The 22,687-nt window shown below is 38.0% G+C and overlaps 1 protein-coding gene across 2 annotated transcripts in view; it reads left to right on the top strand.

Moving 5' to 3' along the window:
* Ube3a (ubiquitin protein ligase E3A) overlaps positions 1-22,687 on the top strand; it is a 234,022-nt gene that overhangs the window by 38,485 nt on the left and 172,850 nt on the right. The window contains exon 2 of one of the 2 annotated variants that reach the window (XM_089236468.1): positions 16,949-17,115. The exons of the other annotated variant lie outside the window; for it this stretch is intronic. The gene's annotated coding sequence lies outside the window, so the exon portion shown is untranslated. The remainder of the gene's footprint in view (positions 1-16,948; positions 17,116-22,687) is intronic. 2 annotated transcript variants of the gene reach the window in all.

Raw genomic sequence — 22,687 nt, 5'->3', positions numbered from 1 at the left:
CGTTTTGTGCTGCATTACGTATTGTGGTGCATTGCGTTTTGTGCTGCATTACGTATTGTGGTGCATTGCGTTTTGTGCTGCATTGCGTATTGTACGTACATCGTGTGCCGTATTGCTTATTATAATGCCGTGCCTACTGCTTATTGTGCTGTAGGCTTTTGTGGTGCACTGCAATATGGTGTATTGCGTATTGTGGTGCATCACGCATTGTAGTACATTGCATATTATTGCTTATTATAATGCAGTGCTTATTCCGCATTGCGGTGCATTGCGTATTGTACTGCATTGATTATAGTAATACATTGCGTATTGTTCTGTATTGCTTATTGTAATGCAGTGGTTATTTCTATTGTGTTGTATTGCTGATTGTGGTGCACTGTATTGCGTATTGTGCTGTATTGCTTATTGTTATGCATTGCGTATCACAGTGTATCACGTGTTGTATTGCTTATTGTTGTGCACCGCGTGCTGTATTGTTTAAGCTAATGCAGTAGGTATTGCTATTGTGCTGTATTACTTATTGTGGTGCAACTGCAAACACAATGCTGATTTTAGTGCATCGCATTCGTATACTGTATTGCTTATTATAATGCAGCCCGATGCAGTCTGTATTGTGTATTGTGGTGAATTGCTTATTGCGATGCTTCGCTGACTGCAGTGCATTGCTGATTGTTGATTTGTACTGTTATGCATTACCTACTGTAGTACATAATGTGCTGTATTGCTTAATGCAATGCAGTTCTTATTGCGTGTTGTAGTGCAGTGTATTATTGTGCTTTGCTTGATGCGATACATCGCGTTTGCGTATTGTGGTGGATTGCATATTATACCATATTGCGTATTGTGGTGCATTACTGATTGTAATGCATTGCGTATTGTAGTGCATCGTGTGCTGTATTGCTTATTTTAATGAGTGCTTATTGAGTATTGGGGGTGTATTGCTTATTGCGGCATACTGCAAATAGTGGTGCATTCCATATTGTAGTGCATTGCGCATCGTGTGCTGTATTGCTTATTGCAAAGCAGTGCTCATTGCGTATTGTGGTGCGTTGCGTATTATTGTGTTTTGCTTAAGTGATACATTGCGTACTGTGGTGCATTGCATATTGTGTTGTATTTATTGCTTATTGTAATGCAGTGCTTACGGTGTAGGGTACTTTGTCTATTGCGATGCATCGCGTATTATGCTGTATTACTTATTGTGGTGCATTCCTTATCACAGTACACTACTTATTTTGCTGTATTGCTGATGTTGGTGCATTGCATATAGTGGTGCATTACTTATTGCTGAATTGCCCATTGTGCTACATTGTGTTTTGTGCTGTATTTCTTATTGTGGTGCACAGCATATAGTGGTGGATTGAGTATTTTGCTTTATTACCGATGGTGGTGCTTTGCATGTTGTGATACACCGTATATAGTGAATCACTACTAAATTTGCTGTATTGCTGATATGGTGGTGCATTGCATATAGTGGGTGCATTACTTATTGTGCTGTATTGCCTATCGTGGTGTATCACGTATGTATTGCGGAGCATCGAGTATTCTGTTGTATTTATGATGGCAGTGCATTGCTAATCAAAATCAGAGTGGGAAACTGGCAATTGAATGGATATTTTGCAGACATTCGCTGTGCCTGAGGAATATTTTGCTTTATAATTAAAGAAGATGTGACGAGTAGTTAGCTCCATTGGATGAGTTCGGGGGGTGGGGGAAGGGTTGGACGTCGTAGGCGCAAGGGCGTAAAGTTATTGAAAATGTTGGGGGGGCTCAAGCCCGTACAATGGAACCTCGTTTATTCGTCGCGTCGTATAAACGAGGTTTTTAAGCACGCCGAACAGTCAGGTCAAAGCATCGTATAAATGAAAAACCGTATAACTGAAACGTTATCTCTACCTTACTCTTCCGCAAAAATTTCCCTAAGAAAACTAAAAATTATTGTAATTCAAAACCATATTTCATGAAATTGAAATCAAGAAAAAATTATATTACAAAAAAAAATTACTCGAAATACAGCACTAAGATTGACATAACATTGCTGTTTCATAAACCTCAAGCACTCTTATGATGTTCCTTTCAAGATTTGAAATACAAAAATGCGTTATTTATAAACTTAAACAAAAAATTCGTCTGTGTTGTTCGATTTCTATATTCAAGAAAAAAGTCAATAAAGCATAGAGTTCAGCTCTTTTGAAAAAAAATCAGTTCTGCTTTAAAGAACTGTTTTTGCGTGCATCTACGGTCAACAATCAACCTCCGTTAGCAGTCAGTTCATTTCGGAACTTGCAACAGATATTGTTGAAGCCACCTCCATTCCGTGGTCACATCCGCAGGCGATCAACGACCAGCCTGGCCCCAAGAACTTTTTCAGTACATATGTTATATCGATATGTTATACCCGCTTCCTACAGGAAAGTCTGTTCAAAGGTTCTGGTGCACCATGCGCTGGACCAGAGAGGGTGCCAATTTCACCATTTAACCTCTCCTTCAACATTACAAAGGGGCGTCAAAATGCGTGCTCACCCTGGCCGACCAAGCATCTACTTGCGGTCCTGTTTGCAACTGACATTCATTAATTTAATAGTTCGAAATAATTTCAGAGCAATATCTCAAGTGCAGTATTTTTCAGTCAGATTTAAGAGCAACACCTTTTAAAGCTCAGAAATACCTCAGATATGCGTGACCATGTATTCTGTTTTGAACATTGTCCCGTAACTCAAAGGTTCTGACTTTTGTCAGCAGCAGCTTTTTGCCCAATTCATGGTTCATCCGCGACTCCACAGAATAGCTTGGTAGATATTTTTACTTATAAAAGAACCACTTTTCAAAGAATAAATAAGCATACAAATCAATATTACAGCTTGTCGCGCCGCCCCTGACAAAGGTTAGCTACACCGCTAGAAGCCACTACGCACACTTTGAGAAACACTGACGTAACTCATATGATCGTTGTTGTTCAGTTCGTTTCCATCTCAGCAGAAAGTAGTTTAGCGGGGATTGCGGAGGAGGGAGGGGGGGGGGTAAGACAAAAATTGATGGAAGAAATTCACGAAAAAAAAATTCAAACACCTTGAAAATGATTATAACTTTTTCAAGGACTTTTAAAGACTTGAAAATGAACTTTTTCTCTAAGGATTTTCAAGGAGGGTACAAACCCTGTCCCTATATAAAAGGGCTTGACAAATCTCGGGCTCCAGGTCACCATGGCGACTAGAAAATCGGTATCGGCACCAAACATTCTCTGCATGTGATTGCTAGAGTGGAATCATAGGATGACGAAAACAGTGTGGCTTTCGACATGGGGGGGGGGGGTCTCCGTAAGTCCTGAAAAAATCTAAAAAACTTCTTCAGCAAAAACCATGCTTGGCTCCTCGGGAATATGGCTGTTTCCTACATAGTTTTTGATTTGTCAAGATCGGCTATATTCAAATGACATCAAAAAAGGAATCATTCAATGTTTTAAAACAGTATTGAAATTTATACTCGATGAAAAATTCAAAAAGCATGGTCATATAGGCTTATGCAGCCAGAGCCGCTATCCTATAAAATGTTTGACAAATGATTTTACTTCATGTTCATTTGTTTTTCTCTTTAGAGGTGGGGGGGGGGGGGTGAAGAGGACAAAATTACTGAAAATATTACGATTTGATATTTTAGTTTTTTTTTTTTTTGGTCGGCATTTCTTCGAGCAGAAATAGAAATACTTAATTTCGTTTCATTTGTGTTCAATAATGTGCATTTCAATATAGTACAGGGGTGCGGTAGCCCGGTCGATAAGATGCTCGCCTAAAGTATCAAAGGATGTTTAGAGGCGTCGCGAGTTCTATACCCAGTTCGTCCTTGTCAGAAAACTTTCCTGACACAGGGGTACAACAAAAAAAAATGGCGACTTGACCGCAGCAAAAAATGCTATCGCAGGGAGTCCCCCATCGAGGGGTTAGCGCACCAACCTCTCGATGAGTATGAAAAACGAGCCTGCCGTTCGGAATCGGCAATAAATTGTAGGTCCCGGTCTAATTAGCCCTCGTGTGCAGAAAATGACCGTGGTGCGACAAAAATGATCAAATTAAATGATCAATATAGTACAGGAGTACCGTATTTGATTTGCAAAAAATTCAATATAAACAAACAAAACAAAAATATTAAAATGTCTGAGTGAGTACAGTGTTTAAAGAGAGGAAAAATGCAACACCATACTGAGCTCTTTCGCGTATTAATAATGAGAAAATTATTATTGCGTAATTAATGACAAAAGTTCGGTGTAGATAATATCTGATATGGTGATAATCTCATTATGAAATCAATGATGCAATAATTTTATTGCATCAATTAAAAAAATGTGAAGGAAGAGCAACTTTTTTGCGCATTAACCCTATATAGTCCCGTTGATTTTTGAATAGACATGGTAAATGGTCAAAAAACTACAAACAGGTTTTTTGGTATTTCAGAAAGTACATCCTTTAGTGTCATTTCAGTACAAGTACAATAATTTTTATCTATCTAGAAAAAGCTGATTCCTTGTTGGTGTCATATTTGAGAGCTGTCCCAATTTTACGTGCTCAGAGATTTATATTATAGCACCAAATTGAGGGAAATGGAAATGAAATTCAAGGACGAAACTATTCAACTTTGCTGAGCAAAGTTCTATCTGTTTATAGATAACATTAAAATTAAGGCAGACTATATTTTACCCTTAATTAATTATTTTAGCTAGTTAAATCCAGTATAATTAATTAAATTGCTGTGATGATGTATTGTTTCAGTTAAAAATATGCTAACAGTGCCAATTTACATCGGTTTCTGGAAAAAAAATAATTTTCAATACGTTTTATGGAGGAGAACCATAGAGGGTATAAGAACATTGGTTTCGATTTTATTTGGTCGACATAGGTGATCAGTTGCTATTAATATTAATAAGGTGTTCCGCAGATAGCAAACGTTTAAAAACCCATTGGCATAGCAGCTCGCTTATTTTTCTTAACAACAAACACTTCAGTATTAGTATAATACTGAAGTCATACTGATATCAGTAAAAGTATAAATACTTTTTTTCTTAATTCATAAATCAGAAGGGGGAAAATCTTTGTTTACATATAATATACGTCTGAGCGAGTGGTTATTAACCGAAATTTTAGTATTTGTATAACACTTATATTCAACGTATAGTGTTTTTTTGCTCATATACTACTGATGTATATAAAAAATTTCAACGTTGAAGGACCTGCAGGACCGGTAATTATTTTTGGTCAAGCATTATCTTATTTGCAATCATTTTCAATAAATCAATTGGTATCAGTTTTGACCATAAACACCCACGTGATAGATATGCCATTCATATTTTATCCTAAAAATTAATTTTAACAAAAATAACTTAATAATCTAACGATATAAAAATTTTCAATCATGTAATGCTGACCATGGCCTATCGAAAACCACGGTTTAAATCACCAGGAATAACCAAACATAGCAGCAACAGCAAACAGTTCGAATGAAATGCATATTTATACATTTCGTTGATTTAAAATAAATATTTATTGTATCCTCATGTTGTTCATGTCAAATACTCACATTTAAATTTACGCAAAAAATACACACAAGAACCTATTTATACAATTATATAGTTTCTGAACCGGTCCTAATTTCTGCATGAAGTGGCCCATTTAATTTAAACAGCACAGTATTTACTCTATTCGCTAATAAACTAAACATCTTTGACCCTATTTATGCAGGGTTATAATTGACCACTTTTTTTTATAGTTTGTTTCAGGTTAACTTTGCAGTGAAGAGAAAGGTAGAGAGTGTATTCCTTCGCCGCAAAATATAGTTCCCATACATCGGAGGTTTCTGATGATCATTTATATAGAATATTTCAAATTTTTTTATGATTTTGAAAAAGATACTGAAAAAATACCGTTTTGAACCAATGTATATTCGTTTAAAATTTTCAAATTAGAAAAAATATTGGCTACCTTTATCCATGGCGAGCTCAAGAACGTTTTGGCGTGATTTCCAAGAAATTTTCCCAGCCAATATCACTGTCGTGCTTTTTTTTTGGTTGCACAATTATATACATATATTATATCGTCATTTTGTTGAATTTTCCAATAGATACAATTTTTCATTCAGTTTTTCATGTAGTTATAGGCCTACACACCCAGACGAATATTCAATCAGGTTTTTTTATTCTCCCGAAAATAGCCTTCAACGAATTCAGATATCACTCATAGATTACAGGAAGTGTCCCTCTTTCAAGACAGCGCCGATACCGTTGTGAGAGGCTCTCTTTATGGGTGTAGGTTACGGTTCCAGGCACCCCCTTTTTTTTTTAATTATCTATTTCTTGCCGTGTTCGTAGGATAGGGGTGGTTTCTGAATTCCAATAGCCTATAGCGGAGGGTGTTGACATAAGTAATGTCTCTTTTGCACCCACACCAACACGCCATCTTCTCCCCCACAGCTGAGGCTGTTCTTCCAGATGCCCCCTTCAGTGTCTCTCCAGATAAATATAAATAAGCAAGAGAGAGAGACCCACAGTGGTTTAGGCTTGCAGTGTAGTTTTTTCTTCTGTGACAGTTGCATCTTTCTTTTCACCAGAGATAGACATGCTAAAATGTTCTCCGTTCTTTTTGGCAATAATGCATAAAGCACGTTATTGAAAAGAAGAGGAATTTTGGATTGCAGATGACCTGATGGAACACATGTTGGAGCAACAACCATTAATAAGTAATAGAGAATCCGATAGTTCTACAACTTCAAGTGAGGATTCCATAGAATGGGAATCCGTAAAAAATAACAAACTGTAATAACAAGTGACATTGACGTATATGCGTTTGGGTGGGTGAGCGACGGAAATTTCGGCAAGAAAAGTGAGTAAAAGAATTCTAAATTTTTCCTTATCATTTTTATTATTATTATCTGGAGGGAGCTATTCCCAAATTCAAACGTCAAAACCGGGTTAATAGGAGTTACCAAGATATTTTTCAATTAAAAAAAATGATTTTTTTTTTTTCAAAAACCGCACTTTAATTTCTGAAAGTATCGACGATGGTTTTTTTCATTAGCTAATTGTTACTAACTGTCTGCAATTTTTTCTACAAGCACATTACGTTATACGTAAAAAATATTTATTTCTGCGAGAATCAGCCATACCTTGCCTTGGCCACGCATCGATACATAGGTTAAGAGGCTTTCGTTGTCATAGCAACGAGTGATGCGGTTCCCTCGTAGCTTCCTCTTCACTGCAAAGTTAACCTGAAACGGACTATAGGGGCCTGACTTGCAGAAAAACCAAAAAATTTGGGTGTCATAAGATGTTTTTTTTACACAAATTATTTTCGACTTATTTTGTTCCTTGTTATTAGAGACCACTGTTTAAGCAAAACAAATTTGAATAATCCAACTCGCAGTTTTCCAAACTTTTTGTTTCATCGTCCTCCTCTTCAGAATTTGTTTTTTTCTCATCCCCCCCCCCCCCGGACCTTTCCATGCCTCCAAGGGGCGATATTGCCCATTATAGGATACTCTGATCTAACTGATCATAACTTCAATAACAATCTCTGTTCCCATTCTTCTAATCACTATCACAGAATATTATTACCAAAATCTCTTGTGTTGTCTGATCAATAATTTCATGGTCGGTTTTCTTTCACCTTTCGTAGTTTTGTAATTTCTGAACTCCGGATAATCCACCCTCAGATAATCGAGGTTCTACTGTACTTTAGATTTCTTTAACAATCTTGTTCCAAACAATGTTTGTCGTAAAAGCTTTTGGCCTCAAGAATATCTGTATAAACATTTTATGCAATCGCAAAATTCCCAAAAAATTAGAGAAACTGCTAATGAGGTTGTACTTACCAAGATTATTGTTGCTCTGCTACAAATTGGGCTTTGATGATGATTCCTTCATCATGAAGGATGAGTAAGGATGCAACGATCGATCAGCATTGACTTGAAAATTTGTAACATGAATACTCAACGATGACACTTGGATTCAAAAACAGCTGGATGTTTCTTCCTCTTCTTATATGCTATAGTTAATATGACAATCCTGTTTTCGGTATTGTCAACTCTGTACAGAAAAACTTCTCACGTCTTCGTGCGCAACCATTTGTCGGCAATTACCTTTTGCAACTACTATAGTTCGGCTGGTCAAATGGTGATTTGACCAGCTGAATTCATCTTTTGTGAACATTTCGGATGTCTTATTCTTCGTTTTTTTCTCATGGTTAGTACATCTGGACAACATAAAAATGTAACACTGTGCTAGCTTCCTGAAGGAGGGACACAGAGATGTGTGTTACTTAAACACCTATAAACACATGATTCAGTTAGATGGCGGTATCCATGACGGGAAAGTTCTCACGCTAGAAAGTTATATATTCTAGAAACCTTGGTTCTCGCGCTTCCTCAGGGAAAAATTTCCAATGCATCTGGCTGCCCATTCGTGTGCGTCTTTGTTCGGAATTCACCTATATATATGTGTGTGTTTGTGTATGCTCCGCCTCGCTTCAGGGCAGTTGTGGCTAGAATTCTAGAAAGGCTACTAAATTTCTACAGTGGAACAAAAATAGTCAAAGAGCCGCTGCCAGGAAAACTAAAACATCCATCTCATTATTGCTAAAATATAATACATTGCTACCTCCAGAGGGGTGTACAAACAATGAGGAAGGAGATCGTACAGGAAGCGATATAGACCCGTCAACCAGTTCCCAAGTTAACAAGTGAGGGGGGGTTGGGGTGTATTCTGTTGAACAGTTTTCTCCTTTTTTTTCAATTCATAATGGGTATCTGTCACAGGCATAGTACAGAAGTGCATTCAAGAGGATTCACTGATGGCATTTTCTACTTCTGTCGCCAGCCGATCTACAGAGACAGTAAACAATCGTCAGCTAAGAAAAAATAAATTAGTGATTGCTCTTTTCTGATGCCCGTGTCAGAAGTACGTGCTTTGTTGTCCTCAATGGTTAATCCTGCCTATTGCGACCCAACGCTTTTCTTTGATCTTGTCCCAAAGCGATTTGCCTTGTCCTATCTACCCGCGAAAGCTGGTTGTCTGGAATAACTACTATATGGTCATACAGGCCCCCTAACTAGGCTGGGGCAACCGGGGCATTGCACCAGGGCCACATGTCCAATTGGGCGCCACAAAATAATGTACATTTATTTTGCATAATAATCCTTTCCAAGGGCCCCCAGAAAAAGTGTGCCCTGGGGGCCCCGAAAAGGCACGCTATGGTCCTGTGTTCATAGAAAAAGAATTTTCTCGCTAAACATGGAAAGAAAACCTATCAATGTATAATTTTTTCTTTGTTGAATTAATTTTTAATTTGAAATCTTATAAACGGATGACCGAGAGAGAGGCTGGAAAAGATTTCTCGTCCAAAGATCTCGTTGTAAAGTCATAACTATTAACATCATCAGACATACATTGCACTATAAACATGCCCCCCCCCACCGCCCGCTCAACGGTGGGACTAACCGACATACCAGTCACGACCCAGACTCTGTCCCTCCAGGGAAGTGGGACTAACCAACACCTTATAGAGCAAGCTGCTTTAGAAGGTATTGGACTAACAGGGCTCCAGTGCGGGGGGGACGATTCCCCCCCCCCCTATCATTTTTTGTTTTTCACACGAAAAATTCACTATATCCACCAAAGGCCCCAGCCTGAGGCCCTGATGCAGGATAGGGGATGCCTATAACATCTCTTTTATAGTCCTTGCCAACAAAATTAGTGAAATGGGATTACTCGTTATCAAGTTATCGCAGCTTCCGGTCATTTTTATTTGGTCCCCGAGTGACGTTATACCGAGGACTGACTATGATTTATTGAATTTTAAATAGATACATTTTGCGGCACTTACATACCGATATTGTGCATGCATTTCACTATTTATAAAGGGGTGGCCAACCTGCTTCCTTAGGTAATTGAAGATTAATTTTTACTTTTTAAATTGAAGAAATTCTTTTCAATTTGTGAGCGATATTTTTTTTATGAATGAATGAATCTTGTAACCAACTTGTAGGCTATCTCCCCCCCCCCCCCACCGATAATGTGTAGTAGGCCATCTTTGCAATGACCTAATTGATAACTTTTTATTGAATTAGTTTTAGTTTCGTTTCTCATTTTCGAAATTCCCAACCAGATGGGGAGAAAACGTTGAGGGGGGCGGGGATATCACATACCTCATTGGCATTGCTGTCACTGCCTTTTCAGTCACCTCATCATTAAAAATTATACAGTTTGTACAATTTTTATTGATACACATGCACAATTTAGATTAGGATGTTCAGTTTTCCTACTCAAAAATTCAAAAAAAAATTCTAATTTTCTTTCCTAAATGAGCATTCTTACGAAAACGAAGAGCCAGTCAAATTATATTAGTGGAGGGTGCAAATCTGTTCCACAAAACAAGGGTTATGGTGTTGACTACACTCTTTAGGAAGACGTTGGCTGAGGTGTTGGGCAACATTTAAAATTTCCATGAGTGCTGCGAACGTAAATAGTTCAGGAATCCCTTAGTTATAAAGATAATATTTTGTATTCATTGTTAAAATGTAGTGGTGACTTAACGAATGTGTGGGCCAATAAAGCCCGGTCGAGGGGTTGGTCTTGGACCTTTGAAAAATTATCATTTATTTTTCATTTCCTTTTTTAAAATCAATATTATAATTCACTTGTTGTTTATTTGATTCTATGTTCTACCCCCACCCCCAGTCAAATTTTGTTGTAAAGGGTCTTGAAAAATGTTTCGGCATCGGTCCTCCTCTTCAGCCTCTAGGTTCTGGCACCTATTCTTTATAGAGTGTAATTTATTTTGGTTTCAATATAATTGCTTCCCAATTTTCAGCCTCCCCCTTCCCCCCACCATACATCTTTGGGCTTATTTTCATGTCGGCGCCATGGCCGTCCTCCGGTCGCAGTGAACAAAAGAAGAGACACTCAGTTTTTGGCCACAGGCAAAGAAGAAAGAGCCCCCTCAACACCTCAAAGAATCTTCCTCTCAGCCGTGCCTTCTGGCAGTAAGGATTGGAACCGATGGAGGGTGCAATTGGGGATTGAACGGCAGGGAAGAAATGAGATAAACGTATTGTCATGGAACAAGAAAGCCAAAGACCATCCAAATTTTTTAAAAGAACTAAAATTTTGAGCAGATTGTTTCCATTAACTAATTCATAATTAGGACAACTTTTGGTTAAAAAAATTTTTTCATCATTGCAAAATGAATAAGCCATATTCATACGAATTTTTGGGGGGGCTGAGCCGCGTCTTCAAAAATGTTGGGGGGGGGGCTCGGGCCCATGGGCCGTATAGAAGTTTACGCCTATGCGTAGGCGTCAGGGGGGCTTTGCCCCCCTAGTATATATATAAAGGTATTTTCTTCAGAAATTTTAATTAAAAAAAGTATTTTTTGATCATCTGGGGGGGGGGGGGAGCATGAGGGGCTCGTGCCCCCCCGTCTCTGATTCCACCAATATGTGTTAGGATTCAGAGGGGCAGAGCTGATGACAAAATTTTGCTGACAAGGGAGGAAAGGGTAAAAAATGGCTAAAAATTTGCTTATGTAATACTTGAACGGCCCCTTATGAGTTGAATTCATTATTATCTTATGGACTTAACGGACTGTTAGAATGTTTTTCCTTTTTGGTACTGTATTAATAACGCACAGAAGTCAAAATAGGTACGTATGAACGAAGCGTTTCATCAGCAACTGCAAACATCCTCATTGGAAAATATAAATTGATTACAAAATTAAAGCGAGAGGTCTTAATATATTGAATTTCATAGAATAATGTTTCATTCACAGTGGGAAAAATGAGAATCTTTCCATACATTTAAATTACATTTAACTCTATAAAAACCAATCCGGCCGTAGACGGCTCTACATGCAAACAGCCAAACCGCTCGTAGCCGGCCGAGATGGGGGGTATGGGTATATAAGACATTTTTGTGAAAGGGCAGGGAGGGATGATTGACAGCTGTCGTCAGAGGCGGGAACGAGAAAGACAAGCGTATACGCCCCATCAGTTGGATTCCGGAAGCTCCACTTCGATAAAGCTGACTGTTGTTTGCAACAATACAACAAAACGAGAGGTTACACTATCATGTTGTTACCCACGACGTTGGCGAAATAATTTTGGGAAAATAATTTTAAAATTATCAAGATGTGTTAAATTTTATTGCTTATAATAGATTATATTGTTTAGATATTTAGAATTTATGGTATCTTGTACTTTTGCGATTGTTGCGTTTTCCTGGAACTTGACTTACAATTAGAGCCAGCTTATGTGCAAAAAAAAGGACACGCAGCATCAAATAATTTTGTTTTATTAGTTGCGTACCAACACAATTTATTGAGCCTGTCATAACAGGTGTTCTATCTGAACAAAATCCTGGCAATTTATTAATTGGAACATTGCTAGATTTCCGAAAGTTCTGTGTCATTTGTGTAATGCTATCCGTACTGAACTTGTGAAAGCTTCCACCTTCTGAAATTTTCAGAAAATGTTTTATTCTTTTTTATTACAATTATGGCGATACTCTCATGAAAAGAATTTTCCTTTACCCAAAATTCGGAGAAGTATTTTACTCCTAATAAGATTTTTAGAAGTGAAAATGAATTTTAATGTACTATTGTAACAATTATTGTTATGGGGATGATGCCCCTCGTATCGAATGAAAAACATGAAAAGATTCTCTACATAAGCTGAAATGAATTTTTACTATGAAACTGGGAACGGTCCTGCTTGAAAACGTTCACAACCTTCCTAACGGCCATATGCTTCGCAAGTTCTGTTACTTTCTCTAATGGTTATATATTTGGATCATGCGTTAGGGAGGGACAGCTGCCCCGGACGGAAAATTTGAGGGGGTGGCAATTTAAGTGACAAAAATGTATAAAAGCACTTTGTTGTGATTCTGGGAGTTGGAAAATCAAGCCGCAAAAATTAGCGCCCACTCCTCCGGGGCACCATGTCCACCTGTCCCCCCCCCCCTAGTTGCGGCCCTGGTCATCAATACGCATATTTTCAGTTCACACAAAGAAAACCCTCTATGTTTGGATAAACATGACTAATCGCCGACCGATGTTATTTACTAGAACTGTAAAAGCAATGAAGAAAAATTTGTAAAAAGCAAAAACATTACGGTACGTTTTTTTGTGTAAAAAAAAAAAAGGGCATGTTGCAAAGGGACATTAACATGCACATGAACTGAGCCCGTGATAGTAGTATAATACTAAGTAGTATATTTCATTTTGTGCACAATTTTGCAAGTGTTGTTTTATTTCTTTAGCGTGTTACTAAGGTTTTTGATTGTTAGTTGAGAGGTTAGTACACAAACCTGTAGCAATACGATTTGACTTCCTTCTGGGACGGCTGCCTTTAGGATTTGGCACCAGACTGCACAGGCTCAATTATGCCCATTTTCGTGCATAAAATGGCCGTGCAATGATAAAAGAACCCACCTAAATAAAGAATGTGGGGGGGGGGGGGAAATACATTGTTACGGGGGAGCCTACCGAGCTATAGCAAAGGGCGGCAGGTTTGAGGAATGAGTGGCCGAGAAAATAAGTAGAATGTGAAAAGAGTGGCAAAATCATAAATCAGTTTCTGCCTAGAGAGTGAGTGACCTAGAGCAGGGCTTGACAAATCAAAAAATAATTTAAGCACCAACCAAATTTCATAGGAGCCAAGCATTTTTTTTTAAATAATGGCTTTATTTTGAAAATAATGCTTTTTTTCAGCTTATCTAGGACTCAGCAACCCTTCTCCATGTTGGTAGACACACTGACATAATTACCAAAAACTTTGTTATCCTAACACTTCAATTTAGCAATCAAACATATAATATTTTAGGCACCAACGCCAAATTTCTATATTCGTCATAGTGACCTGGTGCCTGGGAATTGTGAAACCCTGACTTAGAGCGTGTGCAAGTACGTGGATGACCAAAAGAGAAAGCGAGTGACCCCAGGTCGGTGAGCGATCAAAAGCGTGACCTAGAATTGTTGCAAGCGTGTTAATGACCAAGCAAAGAACTACAGAGCGAGGGACCTGGTTAATGAGCGATCAAAATCGTGACCTTGATGGGGTGCAGGCATGTGGATGACCAAAACGTAACCTAAAGAGCGACTATGCCAGGTCAGTGAGCGATCAAAATCGTGGCATAGAGCGTGCTATCATGTGAGTGACCAAAAGGGGGGAACGTAGAGATTGTGTGAGCACGTGAATGACTGAAGCAGTATGCCAGCATGCGAGTGGCCCAAAGCGTGATTTACTGATTTACAGACACAGGCGTTTTCACAGGAGCGGGAGTCCAAGACGGGTATTTCCCAGGGTGGTGAATTCTAGGAATAAGTGGTCAAGAATATTAGAATAGAATGGAAGAAGGGAGGCAAAACAGTAAATACGCCTCTGATTGTTGCCCAATTGTAGTAGTATCTGAGCACGAGACTTCCTCATTTTCTACGGATCTAGCGTTTTGATAAACATCTGCGGTTACTACCAACTGGAGTTAGGATTATTGATAAGAAGACAGTCAACGTGAGCAAAAAAGGCACGGCTGTAATTTGTTCAGGGGATTTATGTCCTTTCATTGTCAAGTTTGAAAAACTCATTTTCGCAAAAGGGACACTTCCACATAGTGATTTTACCTCTCTTTTTCTTACAAAGCAGATAATACCTTATAAGTGGGCTGTTTTTATGGGAGTGTTCCAAATAAAGTACACTGGCACCGGATTAGTACGTGAATACATACAACAAAATTGATTGTAAAGTTTTCGTATGGCTCCCAAATCGAGTTTTCTATCGCTTCTAGGTAGTGCATTCAGAAAATGGCCAGCCCCTTTTCTTCCCCACAGATACGATCTTATCCAAAGGTCAACGTTGGTTTTACTAATAGATATTTTTCTTCAAAACTCACATTCCATTTCTATCCAAACGTGAATAGGTTGACCTTTTTCCTTACTCTTGAGAATTTTAAATATTTATCATTTCTATGTTTAAGTTATCAATTATCGATTTGAAGCATCACTTTCGATTTGGAAAATGCCTAAAGAAAGTCTCGTGTATGAAGAAATTCGTCGTATTTTGTTTGATGAGGATTCAGGCGATTCCGATTTTCCAATTGAAAGTTCCGACAGCGAGTATATAGTCACGAACAAGAGACCACGAGTACACGTATATCATAGCTATATGGAGATAAGATAGTGGATAATATATCGTCATAAGCAGAGGCGTAAGCAGGGAGGTGCATAGAGGGTCCGTATCCCCTCCTCCAAGTCAACCAAAAATTAGAAAAAAATTATTTCGGTAAAAAAAATGCTATATCGAAACTAAATACCTTTTATATGCTATGTTAACCAATAAGAAGGGGATTCCCTCTCTTATTACTTTTTATCACAAGCATAAGCGGGGACAAAGATCATTGGCGTACGGGGGGGGGATATTGAGGTTCTAATCCCTTCCCTCAAACCGAGATTATAGTGTTACTTTGCAGGAAAAAACGTAACCTCCCCCCCAGAAGGAAAAAATTTTGAACCCCTACCCCCTCGAGAAAATTCTGCAGACGCCTATGACGGAGATACACTGAAAATGCAAGAGGGCCACAGTTGGGAGGAGGGAAGTTGAATTACGATTGAAGGGTTATCCGTATATTTGTGAATATCATGTCGCTTTTGTATGCATGGGTAAACATAATGCCCTTCCATATCACCCCCCCCCCAATCATAAGAAGAGTTGGAGGAAGTTCAATATGGCTGGAACTAGAGACTAGAGGCACAGTAGCAGGGTGAAGTTTTTCAAGGAGATATACTGTGCATAAGCACTTTTTGCAACTTTGAAAGCGGAAAAATTAAGTTTATCCCCTCACCTCCAATACGTTGCGATCATGTTCCTAGTTGTACGCCTGTAAGTTTCAACGTATCACCAGCAACAAGTGTGCGAAAATATTTCGTTACATCTTCACTTTTTGTTTTCTAATGGAGGAGGCGAACCAGAACCGTAACTTGGGGGGGAGCAGACGGATCTCGTGCCCCGCGCGCTGGACCAGAGGAGGCGCGAATTTCATTCTCAAACCTTACCTTCAACATTACAAAGGGGTGCCAAAATGCGCACTTGCCCCAGGTGACCACGCATCTCGTTGCGGCCCTGGGTAGAACGTCAGTTATTCGTAATTTCTCTGACAGAACCAAAAATAAATTAGATTCCTCTTTTGTCGGCAGAATTTTGCCAATATTTGTACTCCTCTGTCTTTGTCAAAAGTCGGCATAGCACAGACACTCCACTCAAAAAAATGACACCAGCCTGAACCCAATTTCATGTTTTTACAAGCTTCGTACTGTCGCCCTTCTCGTAATCAAAAATCAACGAATACACCCCCTCCCCCTCCCCCCCCCCCCGAAATGTGAGAAAATGACCGAGAAAAGGGAAAAAGATGGCCAAATCCATTGTTCTGTCACTTTGGTCCCCCCCCCCCCGAACGAAATTTCTGGCTACGCCCCTGCTCCCCCCCTCCTGATACTAACGTAAAATTGGAATGGGGCCTGAATTTTTTTTGGTAAAGCTTATTTGTTTTCATATCGAGATACACGAAAGTTTATATCTGGAAGCAGTTGTCTTTTCTAATTTTTGAAGTTGTCTTTTGAATTAAAAATTCATATATTAATAGTTCACTTCTACAAAATAAAAAAAATCGAGAAAAGGAAAAAATAGTTGGCAAAGTTGGCGAGAATATCTTGAAGAGAAAGGGCGATATACCGCCGCTCACGAATAAATAACTAACCTGACTTTCAGCTGGACCCGTATACGCGTACAGGGATAAAATTAACTCGTATGCATATATACATGTCTTTCATGAAGAAAAAAAGAGTTGGGTGCCTACTCCTTTACATAAAAGAAAAATGCTGTATAAAGAAGGGTGATTTCAGTTTACAATTTGTCTCCACAGGGTACCTTGAAACGAAAAAATGAACAGCAACGCTGTGGCCGGCATGAATAGGAACTAAATGGAAGGAAGGACGGGGGATTAGGTGAGAGGTGAAAGTTTGGACGAGTCCATTTCAGAAAGCAAAAATATGTTATTTTCACGAACCTCCCAGTATCCTTCAAGAATCGGTAAAGGGTTAAAATACATTTTATTTGTGCTGACTTACATCTATGTAATACTTATTTATTAGCACGTTTTATTAATAAGTTAATTTAAATAAATGAATTTATTAATAATTTAAATCACACTAATTAGTGTGAACTATATTTTATGACCGAATTTGGTATTTTATCTTAACTAAAAAAAAAAGTAACGATATAAAATAATTCTACATTGTAACTCACCATAAAAGTCAGCTGAAGAGCAGGAGATCGTTTAATTTTGGGTGAAAGGATCGTTTATGTATATTCACGATAGATGCTCATGTAAATTGTGTAACTTTATAAATTTCAAGCGATTTTTCTACTGTAAAATTTGAAAACTTTTCTCTAAATTCATAACAAAAATTAATATTTGTGAACCTGTCATTTGAATAAATGAACAATACTATACTGGGAAAAAAGCACAACGAAAACTCGCAACGTAATTCACTGCATTCAAAGAAAATTGTACGGTACATCACCAGTCATGTGCACCTTGATGACCGATTCAAAACACAATATATTCAGCTGGTACTTCACTGATTTCTGAGAGCAGGTTAATACGCCCTCCATCGTTATAATTGGACTGCTAGAGATTTTTAGGTGTTTTGGGGCTGGTCGGTCATAAATATCGGAAATTCCCAATCACTCACCAGTTTATAGTACTTTGAAGTTATGCGCGGCTTGGCCTCTGGCGAGTAGCACAAATGTAAAACGTGTGTCTGGATCCCCTGTCCTATTGATGCACCCACTGTATCCCTGGGGCAGAGCAAGAAAGCATTCACACAACCGAAAATAAGAAAAAGAAAAGATGGCTCTCCCCAGAAGGTCCCACAGAGCTCCTGGCTGAAATCTCAGGAGGAATTTTTTCATATAAGTTCACAACAGCTGCGGGGGGGGGGGGGGGATTGGGAAGTCCTGCCCTGATACCCACCACAAAACATCTCAATCCAGAAGCCTTGTTCGATGACGTGGGGCTCATTGCTGAGAGATACTTTGCAGATAAATTATATTGAATGTACAGTATATTGTACTGTATTTTTATAGGACTGTAGTTCCCAATCTGTTTGTTGCAGCACTTTCTGGGTGCTGCTGACAGCGCCGTAACTAAGAGTGTAGATTATTGCTGTCAAGTTGGGGGGGGGGGTGAAGCAAATATAGTTTTACACCACCTCCACAGTGTAAAAATCGATGACTTTGAAAGATAACTGCCCAGAAAATTGCTGGCCAGGGCCAAAAGTTTTTGTGGAAACATCACAGCGTTTTACACACCGCTCGTTAGTTTTCTGCAGTGGCTGATGAAATAACGATATTCAAATAAAAATTTCTTTGAAATTTATTTTCCCTGTTCCCTGAGCCGACGGTGCCATTTGAGGCCCCTCCCAATGCATTTTGTGAGGGAACTAAGGGCCCCCGATAATTTCTGTAAAAACAATACAATGCACCCTCCATGGCTCCCACATGGGTAGACATGGTCCCACATAGGGCTGACAGGGCTCCAGCCCTGGTGCCTGGGACAATTATCATGTTTTGATTTTTCATGCTATAAATTTTTGAGTGTGAAAAATCTGGTTCTGGGAACCCAACAAATATTCTAGCCTAGGGGGCCCTGCACCAAGATGTGGGGGCCATGGCACCCTCTCTCTCTCCTGTGTACGTGCTTGTGTCCCATATATTCGGGACGACCAGCAACTTTCAGCCCCCTTCAATGTTTTCTTCATGTGGGTGCCTCTGCATGCCCCTCTCCACACTGGTGGGGCTGGCAGGGCTTCAGCTCGGGAGCCCGGGATGATTCTTGTCATTTTTTTTTATTTTTCCTCTGTAAATTTACTATGTAGGGGCCCATGAGAATCAGTCTGGCTCGGGGCCCGCCAAAGAAACCAGCCTTGGCGCCCTGCTACAGGATTGGCCCCCACATCGTGTAGCGGGACCCTAGGCTGGAATCTTTTGCGGGCCCCTCAGTCAGACTTTTAACGGGCAAATTCTGTAGTTAATTTATATCATGAAAAAGCAAAAAAATGATGATAACCGTCCCGGGCCATGGGGCTATGCCACGGCGTATTGCGATTAAGCTCTTTACGGGGGCAATACATCCAAATGAATTTTATTAATTGCATTATTTTTGCGCATTATATATATAACTCTAAAGCACATTTTTTTGGTGGTACTAACAACATGATTCAGAAAAGATGCCAACAGCAACAGAAATTTCAGGGCATGTGATGATAATGCTACCTCTCGATATAACAATAATCCCTCTACAACGATATTTTTTCTTAGTCCGTAATCATTATCGAGGTTTCACTGCATTTCATTTAGCTATTGTTTATTTGTCTCGGTGTTATTAGTCATACAGTATTTTGTCAAAACTGTTTCAGCCCGGGCTTCCGAACTCGATAGTGAAATATGACTCTCTTGTTTATATAGCTCTCTACTTGTTCTGGTTTCAATCATTATCGGTCTATTTTTTAACCTTTCTTTTCCTTCTGTATCGTCTGGAAGCCTCCTTCCCGAAGGGTCACGTTCAAACAAAAGAAGACATGCTTACAACAGCAGGAACAAGAAAGGACCAAAGCACCTCCATCCAGGGTTGTAAAAAACCCGGGTTTTTTGGGCAAAATGGGGAAAATTGAATTTTCTTTTTCCTCAACCATAAAATATCTAATTTAAACATGTGTACATCTTAAACACACATTATGCCTAAATATATATTTTTAGTGCATGTTAAACTATGTATTTGATTAATAAAATTGGGAACAATAAAATAAGAGAATAATTGTTCAGTTACAGCCCAGGCGAGATTTTTGGGCAAAATGGAAGGAAAATTTAATTTTCTTTTTCCACATTTTCAAAATATGTAACCTAAACATGTATGTACAACACGGTGGGTTGAAAAAAAAATGAAGTTTCATTTTCAAATTGCTATAGTGCGGAAAAGTTGCCTCCTTTAATAAGAAAAATGATGTAAAAAATTTAAAATCAGTTGATATCTTCTGGTCGCGCATACTACTTGAAGATTATGAAAATTGACAAAATTGAACATTTTTCTTAATTTTTTAATATTACTTAAAATTTGACGATCGGCATGCAAAAGTTTATGTTTATTTTATGGTTCAATAAAGTAAAATAAATTAAAACATCATTGATATTTCAATGTTTATCGGTCACGCAATGTGTTCCAAAAACTGGAATTGACCAAATTTTTGCAAGTTTCATTGTGCAAAAGTTAGACTTTAAACGTGAACACGTGGAAAAGAAACAATAGAAGAAACTGTAAACCAGTAAATCCTAGTTACACAATTTTGGTAACTATAATGTGAATTAAATACACTCTCCTACTTTGGATGGTTGATTGGATAGAGTGTAGGTGGAACTCGATGTGCAGCCCCCTCTTCATAGTAAATTCTGGGTCATTTTGTTCTGACAAAGCATGTAAAGAGCTGCACAATGAAACTTGCAAAAATTTGGTCAATTTCAGTTTTTCGAACACATTGTGCGACCGATAAACATTGAAACATCAATGATGTTTTAATTTATTTTATTTTATTGAACCATAAAATAAGCACAAGAAACTTTTGCACATCGATCATCAAATTTTAAGTAATATTAAAAACATTTAAGAAAAATGTTCAATTTTGTCAATTTTCATAAACTTCAAGTACGATGCATGACCGGAAAATGTCAATCGATTTTAAAGTTTTTTTACGTCATTTTTCTTTTTATTAAAAGAAGCTACTTTTCCGCACTATAGCGATTTGCAAATAAAATATTTTTTTTGATCCACCCTAATGCACATCCTTTATGTGTAAGCCTACATCTTATATTATGTCTAAATATACATTTTTGGTGAATGTTAAACTATGTATTTGATCAATAAAATTGACCATGATTATAAGTAAGGGAATAATTGTTCACACACAAACACACCCACTTCTGTGTAATTATATCTGAACTTTGAGTTGTATGCAGAACTGCAGCAAGAAAATTGTTTGTGGTAAAATAAATGAATTTGGAGATAATGAAAATTCTGAGAAATCAGAATGGTGCCTGAATTTTTTTTTCTCCAAATTTTTCAGACCCCGCAGAAAATGTAACCAAAAGTGTCCTGATAAGTCAAAAATAAAACCTTTCAGCTATGTAACCCGAAATTTTTTAAAAGATTTTTATAATCGAACCCAAACGTTCAGGAGCTAAAAAATATCATGCTTCTCTTTTTCTTAAATTCCTCACTGTTAAAGAATATCCCTACTTCATTAAATTAAATTCTGAAATATTTTTAAAGGAACAGTGATAATTAAAAAATGATCTGGCTAAGAGGAGGAGATAAGTCATTCTGAGGATTCCTTACTCTGGAGGTCAGGGGTGTAGCCAGAAATTTCGTTCGGGGGGGGGGGACCACTTTCATTTTGGGGGGGGGGGAACCAAAGTGACAGAACAATGGATTTGGCCATCTTTTTCCCTTTTTTCGGTCATTTTCTCACATTTCGGGGGGGGGGGGACCAGACCCCCAAGTCCCCCCCCCCCTCGCTATGCCCTTGCTGGAGGTGTTTTCCACTTGTCCAAATTAACCATTTTTGGGAACTTAAAACTACAGAATAACTTGAATTATCATTAAACATAAATGTCAATAACATTATTATATATTAATATCACTTTATACAAGAAACCTGTCATGTATAGCAACAGACCTACAGAATGGCTTCATCTGGCTGACGATTTTAACAGGCAAATTTTCTGGGTCGGGTTTGTATTATCAGCATCTTGAAAATTCAAGCTAAGGCTTATTTTCTGCTTAGGTGTTATTTTCACATAAGAAAAACTATACTTTTTATTTTGTTTCAATTGAAGATGTTCGTTGCCAATGTTCAATTCAAGAATCCCACTGTTATTTTCTTTTCATTATGAGATAATGTTATTTTTGTCTCTTGATATTTCAGTTATGAAAGTCTGATGTACCTGTATAAAACTTATAAAAAAAGTATTGCAAAAACATGTAAATATTTTTTGAATGAAAATTCAGTTTACATACATTGGTTCGCTTCTACACAGATGCTTCAATTTATTTATACAAAGATTTGTGTGTGTGAAAAATTATTGTGTATTATAAATAAATTTCTGTAGGTATGCTTATCACATATATCAGGTATATTTTTAAACTAAGGTCCATGGTTACAATTTTCTGTTTGCGATTTCTTGTAAAATATTTTAATATGTGGATCTTATACCTAAATGCTTACATAAAAAGGTAGAAGAATTATAAAAAAGGGTGTTTGTGATTCCAAGAAATTATTTATCATCACATTTTTGTTCCTAAAAAATCATTAAAAAATATTTCAAAATATACATATTCTAAACACTGCACTATGCAGCAATTATTGGAATACATAAACTAAGCTCAAACTAAAATTTTAACCTGAAAGTAACAAATTTTTTTCGAAAACAAACAATATTCCCTAAAAAAAAACCCATTTTCCCCAAAAAACCCCAGGTTTTTTAGGCTAAAAACCCAGCCCGGGGGAGAAAATGGGTATCTACCCAGGGAGCAAATTTGACAACTCTG

This window comes from Pholcus phalangioides, unplaced genomic scaffold, assembly GCF_987345545.1.
Source record: "Pholcus phalangioides strain wild (caught in Gottingen) unplaced genomic scaffold, Ppha-v1.0 ptg000009l_1, whole genome shotgun sequence".
Classification (NCBI taxonomy): domain Eukaryota; kingdom Metazoa; phylum Arthropoda; class Arachnida; order Araneae; family Pholcidae; genus Pholcus; species Pholcus phalangioides.
The sequence above is the reverse complement of the archived record's forward strand: the minus strand, read 5'-3'. Positions and strand labels throughout refer to the sequence as shown.